Source organism: Ovis canadensis, chromosome 6, assembly GCF_042477335.2.
Source record: "Ovis canadensis isolate MfBH-ARS-UI-01 breed Bighorn chromosome 6, ARS-UI_OviCan_v2, whole genome shotgun sequence".
NCBI classification, from domain to species: domain Eukaryota; kingdom Metazoa; phylum Chordata; class Mammalia; order Artiodactyla; family Bovidae; genus Ovis; species Ovis canadensis.
The window spans coordinates 119,190,290-119,204,348 of NC_091250.1; the positions used below are offsets into that span (position 1 = coordinate 119,190,290).

The 14,059-nt window shown below is 49.8% G+C and overlaps 1 pseudogene; it reads right to left on the reverse strand.

The window, feature by feature from the left end:
* LOC138443001 (epididymis-specific alpha-mannosidase-like) overlaps positions 1 to 14,059 on the reverse strand; it is a 34,412-nt pseudogene that overhangs the window by 18,786 nt on the left and 1,567 nt on the right.

Sequence of the window (14,059 nt, forward strand, 5' to 3'; positions counted from 1 at the left end):
CAGTGGATGAACAGATAAAGAAAATGTTATATAAATATTTATAAATGTGTGTGTATATATATATAAATATATATATAGTTATTCACCAATAACATCATCAGTAAAAAACAGGAAATCTTGCCATTTGCAGCAACATGGATGGGACTTTGAAATCATCATGCTAAGTGAAGTAAGTCAGACAGGGAAACATGAATGCCATATGATCTCACACGTGAATTTTTTTAATGGAGGTAATATAAAAAATAAGCTTATGCCTGGAGAGAACAGATTGGTGATTGCTTAAATGACTGATGGAAGTCAAAAGGTACAAATTTCTTTCGCCAAAACACATAAGTCTTGGGGATGCAGAGAACATCATGGTAACTATGGCTAATGATACTCTATCATGTATTTGAAAGTTGCTAAAAGAGTAGATCTTAAAAGCTCACATCGCAAGAAAAAAATTTTGTAACTCTCTGTGGTGACAGATATTAACTAGATCTATTGTGGTGATCATTTTGCAATATATTCATATATGGGGTCAATATGTTGTATTCATGTGACTAATATAATGTCATATGCAATAAAGAAGGAGAGAGCTACAGTTCTAAAAAAAAGTACCCCTCCAATAGTCACAGTATTCTATGTTTTCCTTGTTGAAATTTGACTTTGGGAAAAGTACATAAAATAGAATTATAGTGAGAATATATGTAAGAGGCAGGGCTCACAGGAGTGAAAGTCTTCCTTTGACTGAGATGAAATCATGTAATGGATAAAGTTGTTCAGAGGCATTTCATGCGTATCTCAAATGTTGGACTCAATTGAATGTCCAGCCACCTCTGAATGCATCTTTATTAAAATCTGCAATTCCTGGCTCACAGAAATCTTGCAGAGGAGATTATCTGGCTCTTGTGGGTGTGTGCGTGCTCATTCGACTCTTTTGCTGCCCCTTAGACTGCAGCCCACCAGGATCCTCTGTTCATGGGAGTTTTCAGGCAAGAATACAGGAGTGGATTGCCATTTCCTCCTCCAGGGGATCTTCCTGGCCCAGGGATCGAACTCACATCTCCCAAGTCTCATGGCATTGGGAGGCACATTCTTTACCACTGAACCACCTGGGAAGACTCTAGTGGGCACAACAAGGTCAGGACAAAGAAAGTTCTCTTTAGGTTTTGACAGGTGAGTCCAGGCAAAATTAGTCCTGTGAGTGGCCAGAGTGATGAAACCTTCAGAATTTATTGCTCTCAGTCTGGCCAAAGAGATATTTCATAATATCTATTCTCATCTTCTCTCTCTCATGAATTCTGTGATGAGCTCACCACAAAAACTCATGAGAGTGTATAGCACAACAAACAGCTTAACTTCCCCTTCCTTCCCCATCTTTGATCAGAGGGGAAAGAAGGTCATGATTGGATCTCACAGGGGCTTCCGAGTGTGTTCAGAACCATCTCCAGAAAGAAATGCCAGAGCAATAATATGTTGATGAAGCAAGCCTAGATTTATATATCCCCTAGCACCCCACTTTGACAGTCATCATAACGAGTAAGAAGTAGGAGGTTACAGGTAGATTTTTATAAACTTTTGTGACCCGGACCCAATTTACTTTAGGCAGGCGTTTCTATTTTCCTTTGGCAAACATCACATTCTGAACTCCCAAGGCAGTAAAACTGCCTGGATGAAGACCAGCTTGGTTAGAGCTGCAAACAGGTCGAGGGTATTAGCAGGTACAGAGGCCAGACCCATCATGGCAATCTCTGGGTGTGGTTGAGGAATCAGGGCCAGGGATGTCCCCCCTTACCCATGGCCAGAGAACATGTCCTGTCTGGAACCAGATGAATCGTTCCCGCGCATTGTTCAACAGTTTCTTGGTATACATTTGAATGTTGTCCTTACAGGCATGTCACTGGGGGTGAACATCTCATCTGTGCATTGATCTTGGAAGAAAAACCCTTCACTGAGAGACAGGGAGGAGTGTTAGGGGGCTGCACCCTGAAAAGGAAGGCAGCCTGGGGTCCAGGTGGACCAGAAGAACTCCATGAGGCCAGAGTGCATGTGGGCCAGCAGACCCCTCTGCTGGCCTCCATCATCCATCAGTCAGACAGGCAGGTCAGTGGTGGGCAGATGAGAGCTTTGTGGACAGAGGGGCCATATTTCAGCCCTGTGGGGCACCTCAAGCACATCTCTTTACAGGTCCTGTGTTCCTTCTGCCACCAAGTGAAGCCCACAACCTCTGGGCCCCACTTCTACCATATGGATTAAGTGAGGATTGTCTTGATTCCTCCTTCCTTATGTCAGCTCCAGGCTCATCAGATCCACCCCCAAGGATGCAAAGAGGGCTGGGGTCAAGGGTAAGCAAGGAATGCAGGCACCGTGGGCACCAGACTTCGGGGGTATAAAAATCTTGATACCTAAATTATGGTATTTTAAAGAAAGGCAATGCCAAAGAACTCTCAAACTACCGCACCATTGCACTAATCTCACATGCTAGTAAAGTAATGCTCAAAATTCTCCAAGCCAGGCTTCAGCAATACGTGAACCGTGAACTCCCTGATGTTCAAGCTGGTTTTAGAAAAGGCAGAGGAACCAGAAATCAAATTGCCAACAACTGCTGGATCATGGAAAAAGCAAGAGAGTTCCAGAAAAACATCTCTTTCTGCTTTATTGACTATGCCAAAGCCTTTGAATGTGTGGATCACAATAAACTGTGGAAAATTCTGAAAGAGATGGGAATACCAGACCCCCTGACCTGCCTCTTGAGAAATCTGTATGCAGGTCAGGAAGCAACAGTTAGAACTGGACATGGAACAACAGACTGGTTTCAAATAGGAAAAGGAGTACGTCAAGGCTGTATATTGTCACCCTGCTTATTTAACTTATATGCAGAGTACATCATGAGAAACGCTGGACTGGAAGAAGCACAAGCTGGAATCAAGATTGCCAGGAGAAATATCAATAACCTCAGATATGCAGATGACACCACCCTTATGGCAGAAAGTGAAGAGGAACTAAAAAGCTTCTTGATAAAAGTGAAAAAGGAGAGCGAAAAAGTTGGCTTAAAGCTCAACATTCAGAAAATGAAGATCATGCCATCCAGTCCCATCACTTCATGGGAAATAGAGGGGGAAACAGTGGAAACAGCATTAGACTTTATTTTTCGGCTCCAAAATCACTGCAGATGGTGATTGCAGCCATGAAATTTAAAGACGCTTACCTCTTGGAAGGAAAGTTATGACCAACCTCAATAACATATTCAAAAGCAGAGACATTACTTTGCCCACAAAGCTCTGTCTAGTCAAGACTATGGTTTTTCCTGTGGTCATGTATGGATGTGAGAATTGGACTGTGAAGAAAGCTGAGCGCTGAAGAATTGATGCTTTTGAACTGTGGTATTGGAGAAGACTCTTGAGAGTCCCTTGGACTACAAGGAGATCCAACCAGTCCATTCTAAAGGAGATCAGTCCTCGGTGTTCTTTGGAAGGAATGATGCTAAAGCTGAAACTCCAGTACTCTGGCCACCTCATGTGAAGAGTTGACTCATTAGAAAAGACTCTGATGCTGGGAGGGATTGGGGCAGGAGGAGAAGGGGCCGACAGAGGATGAGATGGCTGGATGGCATCACCGACTTGATGGACATGAGTTTGAGTGAACTCCAGGAGTTGGTGATGGACAGGGAGGCCTGGCGTGCTGCGATTCACGGTGTCACAAAAAGTTGGACATGACTGAGCGACTGAACTGAACTGAACAATATTTTTAGAGTAAAAACGAATCTGAAACCTTCTCGATGAGCAGAATCTCAAAATTCTGTATAAAGACAGGCCAACATGCTGGCATCCACAGGCACTAATATGGTTTGGGAGGCACCAAAAGTGACCTTTTTGTGGGGTCTGGATAGCCCACAGCAAGGGGGCCACTTGCCTCTTTGCCACTCATGCCAGGCAGCATAGAGGTGACATCTCAACCAGGCTCCAGGAATGACCACTCTGAATCTCTGCGAATCTCAGTTTGCTGATCACTGCTGCTGCTGCTGCTGCTGCTAAGTCACTTCAGTCATGTCCAACTCTGTGCGACCCCATAGATGGCAGCCCACCAGGCTCCCCTGTCCCTGGGATTCTCCAGGCAAGAACACTGGAGTGGGTTGCCATTTCCTTCTCCAATGCATGAAAGTGAAAAGTGAAAGTGAAGTCGCTTAGTCGTGTCTGACTCTTAGTGACCCCATGGACTGCAGCCCACCAGGCTCCTCCATCCATGGGATTTTCCAGGCAAGAGTAGTGGAGTGGGGTTAAGGTATACTAAAGATTGTGATGATAATTAAAAGACAATAGTTGACGGAAAACACCAAGAAACAATGTTAGGCACAGAATGGAGGCTGACATCACTGGTAGTGAGCCCCTACCCACCCTCTTCTCCTCCCAGCTGCCCCTTCATCCTGCAGACAATCTCCCCTCTTCAAAGAGGGGTTCACTCCCCTGCCTGTGGCCTCACAGGTTCAAAGGGACAGAAGGGGACTGAACCCAGGTCTTCCAACCAGACAGCCCACAGGAGGGCTGTTCCCATGACTTGGATCCTTGGAGCCGCCTCCTGAGCCCAATGTTGCTGCCCTCCCGGCTGTTACTGCAGGACCTTGGCTGGGTGTCTAGACCTCAGTTATTCTTTCTGTAAGATGGGTGCTTGGTGAGTCCCCTCAGGGGTGGCCTGACGTGCTTCAGGGAGAGGGCTGGGAACAGGGTCTGGCCCAAGGCAAGAGCTCACGAGCAGTAGCCGTTCTCATCCAGGAAGTGCGTGAAGATTTCCTGCTGCGCCAACAGGGACCTGGATCCTCTCCTCACGAACTGCATCTCCTGCAAACCCAGAGGGAACAGTGAGGGCTCAGGAGCAACAGGGCTGCCGGGCTCCCCTCCCCAGAGCCCACCTGAGTCTCATGGCTGCCTGCACCCCACTCCTCTCTCAATGGCTCATGGCCAACGTCTCCCTCTGCTGCCTCCTCCTCAAGATTCCTCCTGACCTCCCAAAGCCACGGGGCGGGGGGGGGGGGGGGGGTGGAGGAATTTCCCCTTCAGAAGGCACCTGCCTGCATGTTCATCCCACCACTCCTCAGGGCAGGACATGCTGTCAGAACCTGCCAGTCATTTTCTCACTAACTCTGCTTGAATGCCCCCAGACACGGGGGGCTCATCACCTCTCACTGAGGGTGCAGTTCATTTTTCAAGATCAGATGCCTAGAAAGAGCTTAGAGCTACAAAGCAAGGATAAAATCCTGTTTCTGTGAGTACTCCCTCCGACTCATACACAGTTCACCAACTCCTATGTGATTTGGTCTCTGAACATGAATCTCTGGGAATCACACCCAGCTCACAGACTTACCTGCAGGAGAATCGAGCTGCTATGGGAAGCATGCGCAGTGCTAACTGCGGCACTCAGTGGGGTCATTGTAAAGTTTATTTCTCTCGCCCACCGAGAGCCCAAATCCTTTTTGATAACTCCTGCTGGCCATGCTACCACTGTTCTCCAAAACTTTATTACCTGAGTCATCCTGCACAGAATCCTTGCATTTTGGCCTAATTTTCCCATATATGAAATGGAGTAAATTATATGACTCCTATCTGTAACTGTGTGAATAATGTCCTAGAAAATATATATTGAAATCTTAACCCCAGTGCCTCAAACGTTGGTTCTCTATGTAACAAGGGTAGGCCCTGATCCCAAATGACTCGAGTCCTCATAAAAGGAGGAGTTGGACCCAAACATGAGCAAAGGAGGATGATGGGCAAACATAGGGAGAAGTCAGCAGTCTGTAGGCTAGGGATGCCTGAGGCCCCCAGAAGTAGAGAGAGGCCCAGAGCTGACCCATCTGAACACTCTCAGAAGACGCAATGCCCTGTCCAGGATTGACCTCAGCCTTCTGACCTCCAGGCCTGTTAACAACACATTTCTGTTGCTGGAATTTCCCAGTTTCTGATACTTTCTTCAGACAGCCCCAGGAAATAGAGAAACTACATCATAGGCTGCTGTGAGGATTAAAGGAAACCCAGAGGGCAGTGGCTCCCATCAGGCCTGGACTTCGTAGATGGCAAAGGCAGTGTCTGTGTGGTTGTTGAGTGTTACATTCACTCATGCTCGCTGCCCACCCATCAGATGAGTTATTATGTCCCGGGTACCCTGAACCCCCAACCTCCTCCTCTTTGCATCTAGCACGGTTTACTGAGTGCAGGTCTGTGCCAGTCCCTTTGGAGACTCAAAGAAGAAGGCAGCGCCAGCCCAGCTGAAGGGGGAAGGGGACTCAGAGCCACAGGCATTTGAGCTGGGCCTGCAGCTCAGCCAGGAGCTAGACCTGCGGGGGCAGAGAACCACTCATGCCGGAGGGCACAGCAGGGCAAAGATGGGGCTGGGACATCCTGGGGCCTGTGTAGCTGCCAGTATCCCAAATGCTTGGGAGAATAGCAGGGGCTCTGAGATGCAGGAAGGAATAGAGGGGGAGAAGCAGAGGCGTTAGAACTTAGAACATGGCAGCAGCGGATGCAGCTCACTGCTCACCTGGTCCTTCTGCATGGCCTCTTTCAGGTCATAGTCTATCCGGGAGATGATGTGGCCACTGAAGCCCGCCAGGGCAAACAGGGTGGGGGTCGTGGCAGAGGTGCCAAGTGAGCCCACCTGCCAGGAGAACTGTGGCCGGATCCCAAATGTTTTGTAGAGAAATCCGTGTCCTTCTGCAAAAAGATCAGCCTCCTCAGTGACTGAAGGGTGGCCCCTCAGCCCCTAACTCCCTCAAGGCCCCCTGCCCTTCTCTGGGACTGGAGTGCCATCTACCAGGCCAAGCACGGTCTTGCTGCTCTAGACACTAATACAGAGGGCTCCATCTCAGAATCATCCAACCACTCACTTACTCAATTCTGATTTACAAGCTGCTATATTGAGCCATATCAGCATTACTGATTTGATGGACTTGGGTTTGAGCAAGCTCCAGGAGTTGGTGATGGACAGGGAGGCCTGGCATGCTGCAGTCCATGGGATTGTGAAGAGTTGGACACGACTAAGCAACTGAACTGAACTGAACTGAACTGAACTGATATTGAGCCAGGCTGTTCTGAGGCCATCAGAGAGAAGAGATGGAAAAGCACTTGGTCCAGCCTCCAGGGAGAGGGGCTAAGAAGCCGCTCACTGACCGGGCTGGGCTCAGGTCAGATCCATGACTCTCACCTGGTGGCAGTGTGACTCGGGTAAGTTTTAGTAGCATTTGAGCCTGGACGTTTATACCTACTAGTGGAGTCTTATAAGACTCCCCGTATCCAGGACTGCCTCAAGGACTGAAGGGACCAAGTGTACGTCTTGTACTTAGAACATGAAGTTTATTGGGAGAGGAAAATCAATGTCCATCCTCCAGGGAGCTTGGCTGGTCTTGGAAATGGAGCCCCATGAAATCCCCTGGGGAGGAACCAGTGTCCGGAGGTCCATGTCCTTTCCTACCCCAGGGTGATGGGGACACACGTGTGCTGGGATTCTGGTTGCCATGGTCTAGGCCAGGCCTGTAGGGTCATCTCTGGGGCATCCAGGACAGTGGGCATGGTGGGCTGAGACCAGAGGTGAGGGCTGTCCCTGCTGTGGTCACCCCCAAGGAGGGGAAGGGGTCCGCACCTATCCCCTCCTTCCAAGCTCAGCAGCACTTGTCTGACCAGATTCTGGACTGAGCTCTGGGGACCCAGAGAAGGATCAGACACCAGTCACTGCCACAGACAACCTGTAGCTTCCAGGTGGAGAGTGGAGATGATAAGGTCCTGTGGGTTTAACGGAGGTTCCTGGACCGTGAGACCCCTCAGCTGAGTCTGAGATGAGCTGTTCGGGTGGAGACAACAGGAAAGCTTGTGATTGAAAGCACAGGAGGCCCTGTTGTAGGAGCAGCTTAAGAGCAGCAGGAGGCAGAAGGATGAGGTGGAGGCCAGGAGGTGAGGTCTGTGACTGCACTTTGCAGACTATGAGTTTATTTAACAAAACTTAAACATTCCCATCACATTCCTCTTTACACCTAGAAATAAGTCAGTAGAAACTCAGAAGGAAGGAACCACAGATTAAAAGGGTGAAAGGAGAGACACTGTAAAGAAAATTCTCAGAAAAAAATCCAGTGCCATCTTGATGTTCGACACTTGGTATAACTGGGATCACTCTTAGGGGGGTGAAAATGGGCTAGAGCTGTAGTCAATTCTGGCTCATCCACTGCCTCTTTGATCTTCCCTTGGCCTCAGCCTATGTGTCTGTTCCACAAAATGAAACTTAGAACAATGGTGCTCCCTTAGCACCCTGCCTTTCAGTTCAGTCGCATCCAACTCTTTGCAACTCCATGAACCACAGCACACCAGGCCTCCCTGTCCATCACCAACTCCCAGAGTTTACCCAAACTTATGTCCATTGAGTCAGTGATACCATCTAACCATCTCATCCTCTGTTGTCCCCTTCTCCTCCTGCCTTAAATCCTTCCCAACATCAGGGTCTTTTCAAATGAGTCAGCTCTTTGCAACAGGTGGCCAAAATATTGGAGTTTCAGCTTCAACATCAGTCCTTCCAATGAACACCCGGGACTGGTTTCCTTTAGCATGGACTGGTTGGATCTCCTTGCAGACCAAGGGACTCTCAAGAGTCTTCTCCAACACCACAGTTGAAAAGCATCAAATTCTTCTGCACTCAGCCTTCTTTATAGTCCGGCTCTCACATCCATACATGACTACTGGAAAAACCATAGCCTTGACTAGACGGACCTTTGTTGACAAAGTAATGTCACCCTGCCTTTAGGGATGGGTGAAGCTATTTCTTGTGAAGAAACATTTGTTACATAGCTAGGAATGGGTGTTCAGTGCAAACTGTGCAAGGGGATGGAGAATAGTGGTGATAGAGGGGATGGAGGTGATGATGGTGGTGGAGGTGATGGTGGGTGAGGCAGTGGTTGCGGTAGTAATGGCCATGGCAGAGATAATGATGATGGAGGTGGTGCTGGGGGTGAGGATGGTAGAGGTGGTGATGGAATTTTTGAACTGCTCATGATGGTGTTAGTATCAATGGTGGTTTTGGTGGTGGTGGTAGAGTTGACATTGGAGATGTTGTTTTTGCTGTTTGTGGCACTGGTGGTCATGGCGTCAGAGGCCGTTGGGATGGGGAGGTGATGTGCTGGTGGAGGTGGCCCTTCTGTTTGTAGTGGCAGTCGTGATAATGCTAGTGGAGCTGGTGATGATGGTGGTAGAGGTTTTGTCGGTGGTGAAGATGATGCAGAAACTGGTGGTACTAGAGGTCTTCATGAGCGATGTGGTTTAGGTAGTTGTACAGGCGGTGTCTGATGAGATGGTGGTGGCGGCAATGAAGTAGTGGTGGTGTGTGAGGTGGCTGAGGTGTCTGAGCTGATGGTGGATGTGATGCCAGTGGTGCTGCTGGTGGTCCTCAAGGTGGTGTGGGCCCTGATGACAGTGGCAGAGCTGCTGCTGCTGCTGATGGAGATGTGGTGGTTGATGGTGGACATAATGATTGCGGTGGTGGTGTTAGCAATGGTGGTGGTGGTGGTGGTGGTGTAGATGTAACGATCGAGGTGGTGGTGTTAGCAATGGTGGTGGTGGTGGTGGTGTAGATGTAACGATCGAGGTGGTGGTGTTAGCAATGGTGGTGGTGGTGGTGATGGTGTAGATGTAATGATCGAGGTGGTGGTGTTAGCAATGGTGGTGGTGGTGGTGGTGTAGATGTAACGATCGAGGTGGTGGTGTTAGCAATGGTGGTGGTGGTGGTGATGGTGTAGATGTAATGATCGAGGTGGTGGTGTTAGCAATGGTGGTGGTGGTGGTGGTGTAGATGTAACGATCGAGGTGGTGGTGTTAGCAATGGTGGTGGTGGTGGTGGTGGTGTAGATGTAATGATCGAGGTGGTTGTGGTGTTAGTGATTATGGTGGTGGTGGTGGTGGTGTAAATGTAATGATTGAGGTGGTGGTGGTGTTAGTAATTATGGTGGTGGTGGTGGTGGTGTAGATGTAATGATTGAGGTGGTGGTGTTAGTGATTGTGGTGGTGGTGACAATGTCGATTTAATGATCGAGATGGTTGTGTTAGTAATTGTGGTGGTGGTGGTGATGGTGTAGATGTAATGATCAAGATAGTGATGCTGTTAGTAATTGTGGTGGTGGTGATGGTAGAGTATGTGCTGTTATTGGAGGTGGTGGGGGTGTTGGAGGTGATGCAGATGGTGACGATGATGGTAATGGTGTGAATAATGGTGGAGTATGTGGTGGGTGGGGTGATAACAGAGATGGGATCTAACCTTTACTGACCATTCACTGGAGATCCACACACTACATTCAATGTGCTCTGTTTGAATTATCCCAATTTCAATAACAATGCTTTGAGGTACCTCATTATCAAACCTTTTTATAGAGGAGGAAGTTGAGACTTAATGGGGTTACATCACTTGCCCCCTGTTCAGAGGGTTGAGAGCCAGGATATAGCTAGCCCATCTGGTCTAAAATTCACACTCAACCCCTGCACTCAAGGGCACAGGGAAGGGTGTGGCATCAGCCAATCACAGTTTTTGTGGATCACAGTCTCCTGCTGAGAGGTGAACATGGAGGCTAGACCAGGGCTCAGATACCCAGTCCCAGCCTAACAGGAGACCCAAGGGACCCTGGGTCTGGGAAGGGGTAATCAAACCTGTGAGCTGGAAGATCTGGTCATTGACGTGGGTCACGACCTCATCATGCATGACCTGGCCTCCAAGGACAAACTCCAGGAGTCTTTGGGCCACAATCTCATGGACCTCGGCATTGGAGGCAGAGAGAAATAGCCAGGTTACAGCCCCCAAGCTGATTCTGGTTGTGTTTGTTGGGGACATGCCTACAGAGTCTCATGGTCCTTCCTTCTAACTCCTTACCTGACTTATTCTGCAAAAGCAGGACCCTGTCTGTCCTGGTCAGCACTGTGTCCAGTACCTAGACCAGCACCTGGCCCATGACTGCAGCTTCATCAAACACATATATAATATATAAGTCTATATTTCGAAATTTTGCTTTTGGAATAATTTCAAACTTAAAGAACACTTACTAGAATTGTATCAAGAGCTCTCATAAGTACTTCCCCCAGATTATCTCATCATTATTTTTGCCTGTTTCCTTGAATACTCTCCCGTATCCTTACACACATACTTTGTTTCTTCAAAACCATTTGAAAGCACAAGTTAGCCTTTAGAATACTTCAGTATAAGTTTGGCAAGAACAAGATTATTGTAACTTTTGTATACTTATCAAAATCAAGAAATTTAATGTTAAAAACGCTACTATGGAATTAAGGAACTTTAGTCACAAACTCTGCCACTTTCTCCACTAATGTCCTTCCTCTGGTGCAAGATTCAATCTAGGATCGTGAATTGGTTTTAATGTCATTTCTCTTTATTATCCTTTAATTCACGACACTTCACGAGCCTTTCTTTTTCCTCCATGTGACTGATAATTTCAAAGATTTCAGGGTAGTTATTTTGTAGACTGTCCTTCAAATTGGGTTTGTCACATGATTGGATGACAAATTTTAATATATATGAAAGAAGGGGAAGATGGAAGATGGGAGATGAAGCTGAGAGGAGATGACCGCTGGGGATGTCCCTGGACATATAAGGGCAAAGGCTATGGCAGTAAGGTGCCGTGCACTGGACAGACTGTAGTTTGATTTGATTTCTGAAGGTACAGTGTTTGAAGCTCATTCACTGAAAATATACTGAATGACACCTACACGTACTGTTTCAAAAAAACAACGACTACATTCTGGGCATCGTCCAGGTGCTGAGAATTCGGCCAAAATAAAGCAGAGAAGAACTCTCTCTTTATGGGCTGTGCCTTTGAGTTACCTTAGCCTGGCAAATCCCATTGATGGAGGAGCCTGGTAGGCTGCAGTCCATGGGGTCACTAGGAGTTGGACACGACTAAGCGACTTCACTTTCACTTTTCACTTTCATGCATTGGAGGAGGAAATGGCAACCCACTCCAGTGTTCTTGCCTGGAGAATCCCAGGGACGGGGGAGCCTGGTGGGCTGCCGTCTCTGGAGTCGCACAGAGTCGGACACAACTGAAGTGACTTAGCAGCATCAGTAGCCAGGCCACACCTCTCTCTGGGGGAGGAGGCATATAGTTGTGTTTGGGGTCATCCGTGTAAAGAAATGGGGACTTTCTACTGAAGACCTTGGAGAGTTATGCTTCGAGTCAGGATATCTGACCCAGAATCCCACCTGGCTGGTGGGCAGCCAGTTACCTGCCCTCTCTGAACCCGAACCTTCTCTGTACAGTGAGGCTGTTGGAAGGAGTCAATGAAATAATGTATAGAAAGTCGTAGGCCAGCACCTGGAATGCCACAGAGCCCATCAAATGGGAGGCTGGTCCTCTAAGCTCTAAGGTTGCAGGTTCCCATCCCCTCTGGGAGGACCTTGTGGACACCCTGCTTCACCATCTGAGTTTTGCCACCCTGACCAGGTCGCTGGGCCTCTGAGTCTCACCACCAGGGACTATTCTGAGGGAAAGGGAAGCCTGGAGGGGCCAAGCTCCAGAGAGGCATCCCAGGCGCTTCCATCATGTGGTTACTCCAAGTACAGCCTCTCTGAGGAGGGAGGTCACTCCCACTGTAGATGCGGCTGACAGAGGCCACTGGCCACCTGTGATCACCCAGGGAGGTGGGGAGCAGGAGCTGGTCCCAGGCTGCCCTCCGTGGAGCGGGGCCTCTCACTCCCCATGATGAATGAAGACAATCTGCAGCCAGCCTTGAAACCACAGGGACTAGGGCACCCCTGGCTGGGTCACCAGCTCCCGTTCCCATGGGGGCCACACGGATGTGTAAATGAAGGAAGAGAGTGTGGACACAGGGCCCCCTGGAGTGCCCAGTGTCAGAGGTGACCCCATTCACGCCAGCTGAGCGCCAGCGGGGTTGCCACAGCTGCAATGAGCAGCCAGAAAGGCAGGATTAAATACAAACCTATCTCCTGGGCATGGGGCTGACCACAACTCTCATCTAAACTCTGAGAGCAGCCCCAGAGAGTTTAGGGCCTCCTGGTTTACACAGCACAGCCCTGGCCACAGACAGCACTGCCCCAGGAGCTTCCTGAAGGGTCATCACTGGGACCCCCAGGCCACTCCTCTCTCAGCTCCCTGGCGAGGACCACCCTGGAGGGCAGCGTTACCTGGAGTTTCTGCTTGGCTGATGTGACGCCATCCCACCACAACCGGAAGAACTCCTGGTCCACGATGATGAACCTGTGCTGCTTATTACAGGTCAGCTCCTCTACCACCGAGGTGTGGACTTTGGTGACATAAGCCTGCATGCTCCCCTAGACTGGGGGGCGGGGAAGGGGGACACCATCACACCAGCTCCATCAGGAATCCCGGAGGCCAAGGAGTAAAATCCAGGGACCCACAGTGTTGGGGGGCCCCTGGCACTCACACCATCTGCCCCGGACCCTGCCCTCTGCTCTCACTGCTGTTCCAACAAGGGAGCCTCTGTGCCCACTCTGTGCCCACTCTGTGCCAGATGCACGATAAACGGTGCACGGGGGGAAGGACACGGGCAGACACTCCTTGATGGGAAGGAAGGTGCTCTCCTGGGGAGATGCCTGTGAAACAGATCATGGCACTGTATGTGACAGAGGGACACGCCGGCCAGGCCCAGGGTCAGGGGCAGCCTCCCAGAGGGACACGCCGGCCAGGCCCAGGGTCAGGGGCAGCCTCCCAGAGGGACACGCCGGCCAGGCCCAGGGTCAGGGCAGCCTCCCAGAGGGACACGCCGGCCAGGCCCAGGGTCAGGGCAGCCTCCCAGAGGGACACGCCGGCCAGGCCCAGGGTCAGGGGCAGCCTCCCAGAGGGACACGCCGGCTAGGCCCAGGGTCAGGGGCAGCCTCCCAGAAGGATATGCCGGCCAGGCCAGGGTCAGGGGCAGCCTCCCAGAGGGACATGCTGGGTGGCCCTGAGGCTGCCATGGGGGGACACACCAGTCAAACCCAGGGGCCCCAGGGGAGAGGTCCAGGGACTCAGAAGGGCTTCCTTGGGCTGGAATGATGGGGGTGCGGGTGCTGGGAGATGGAGCTGAGAGGA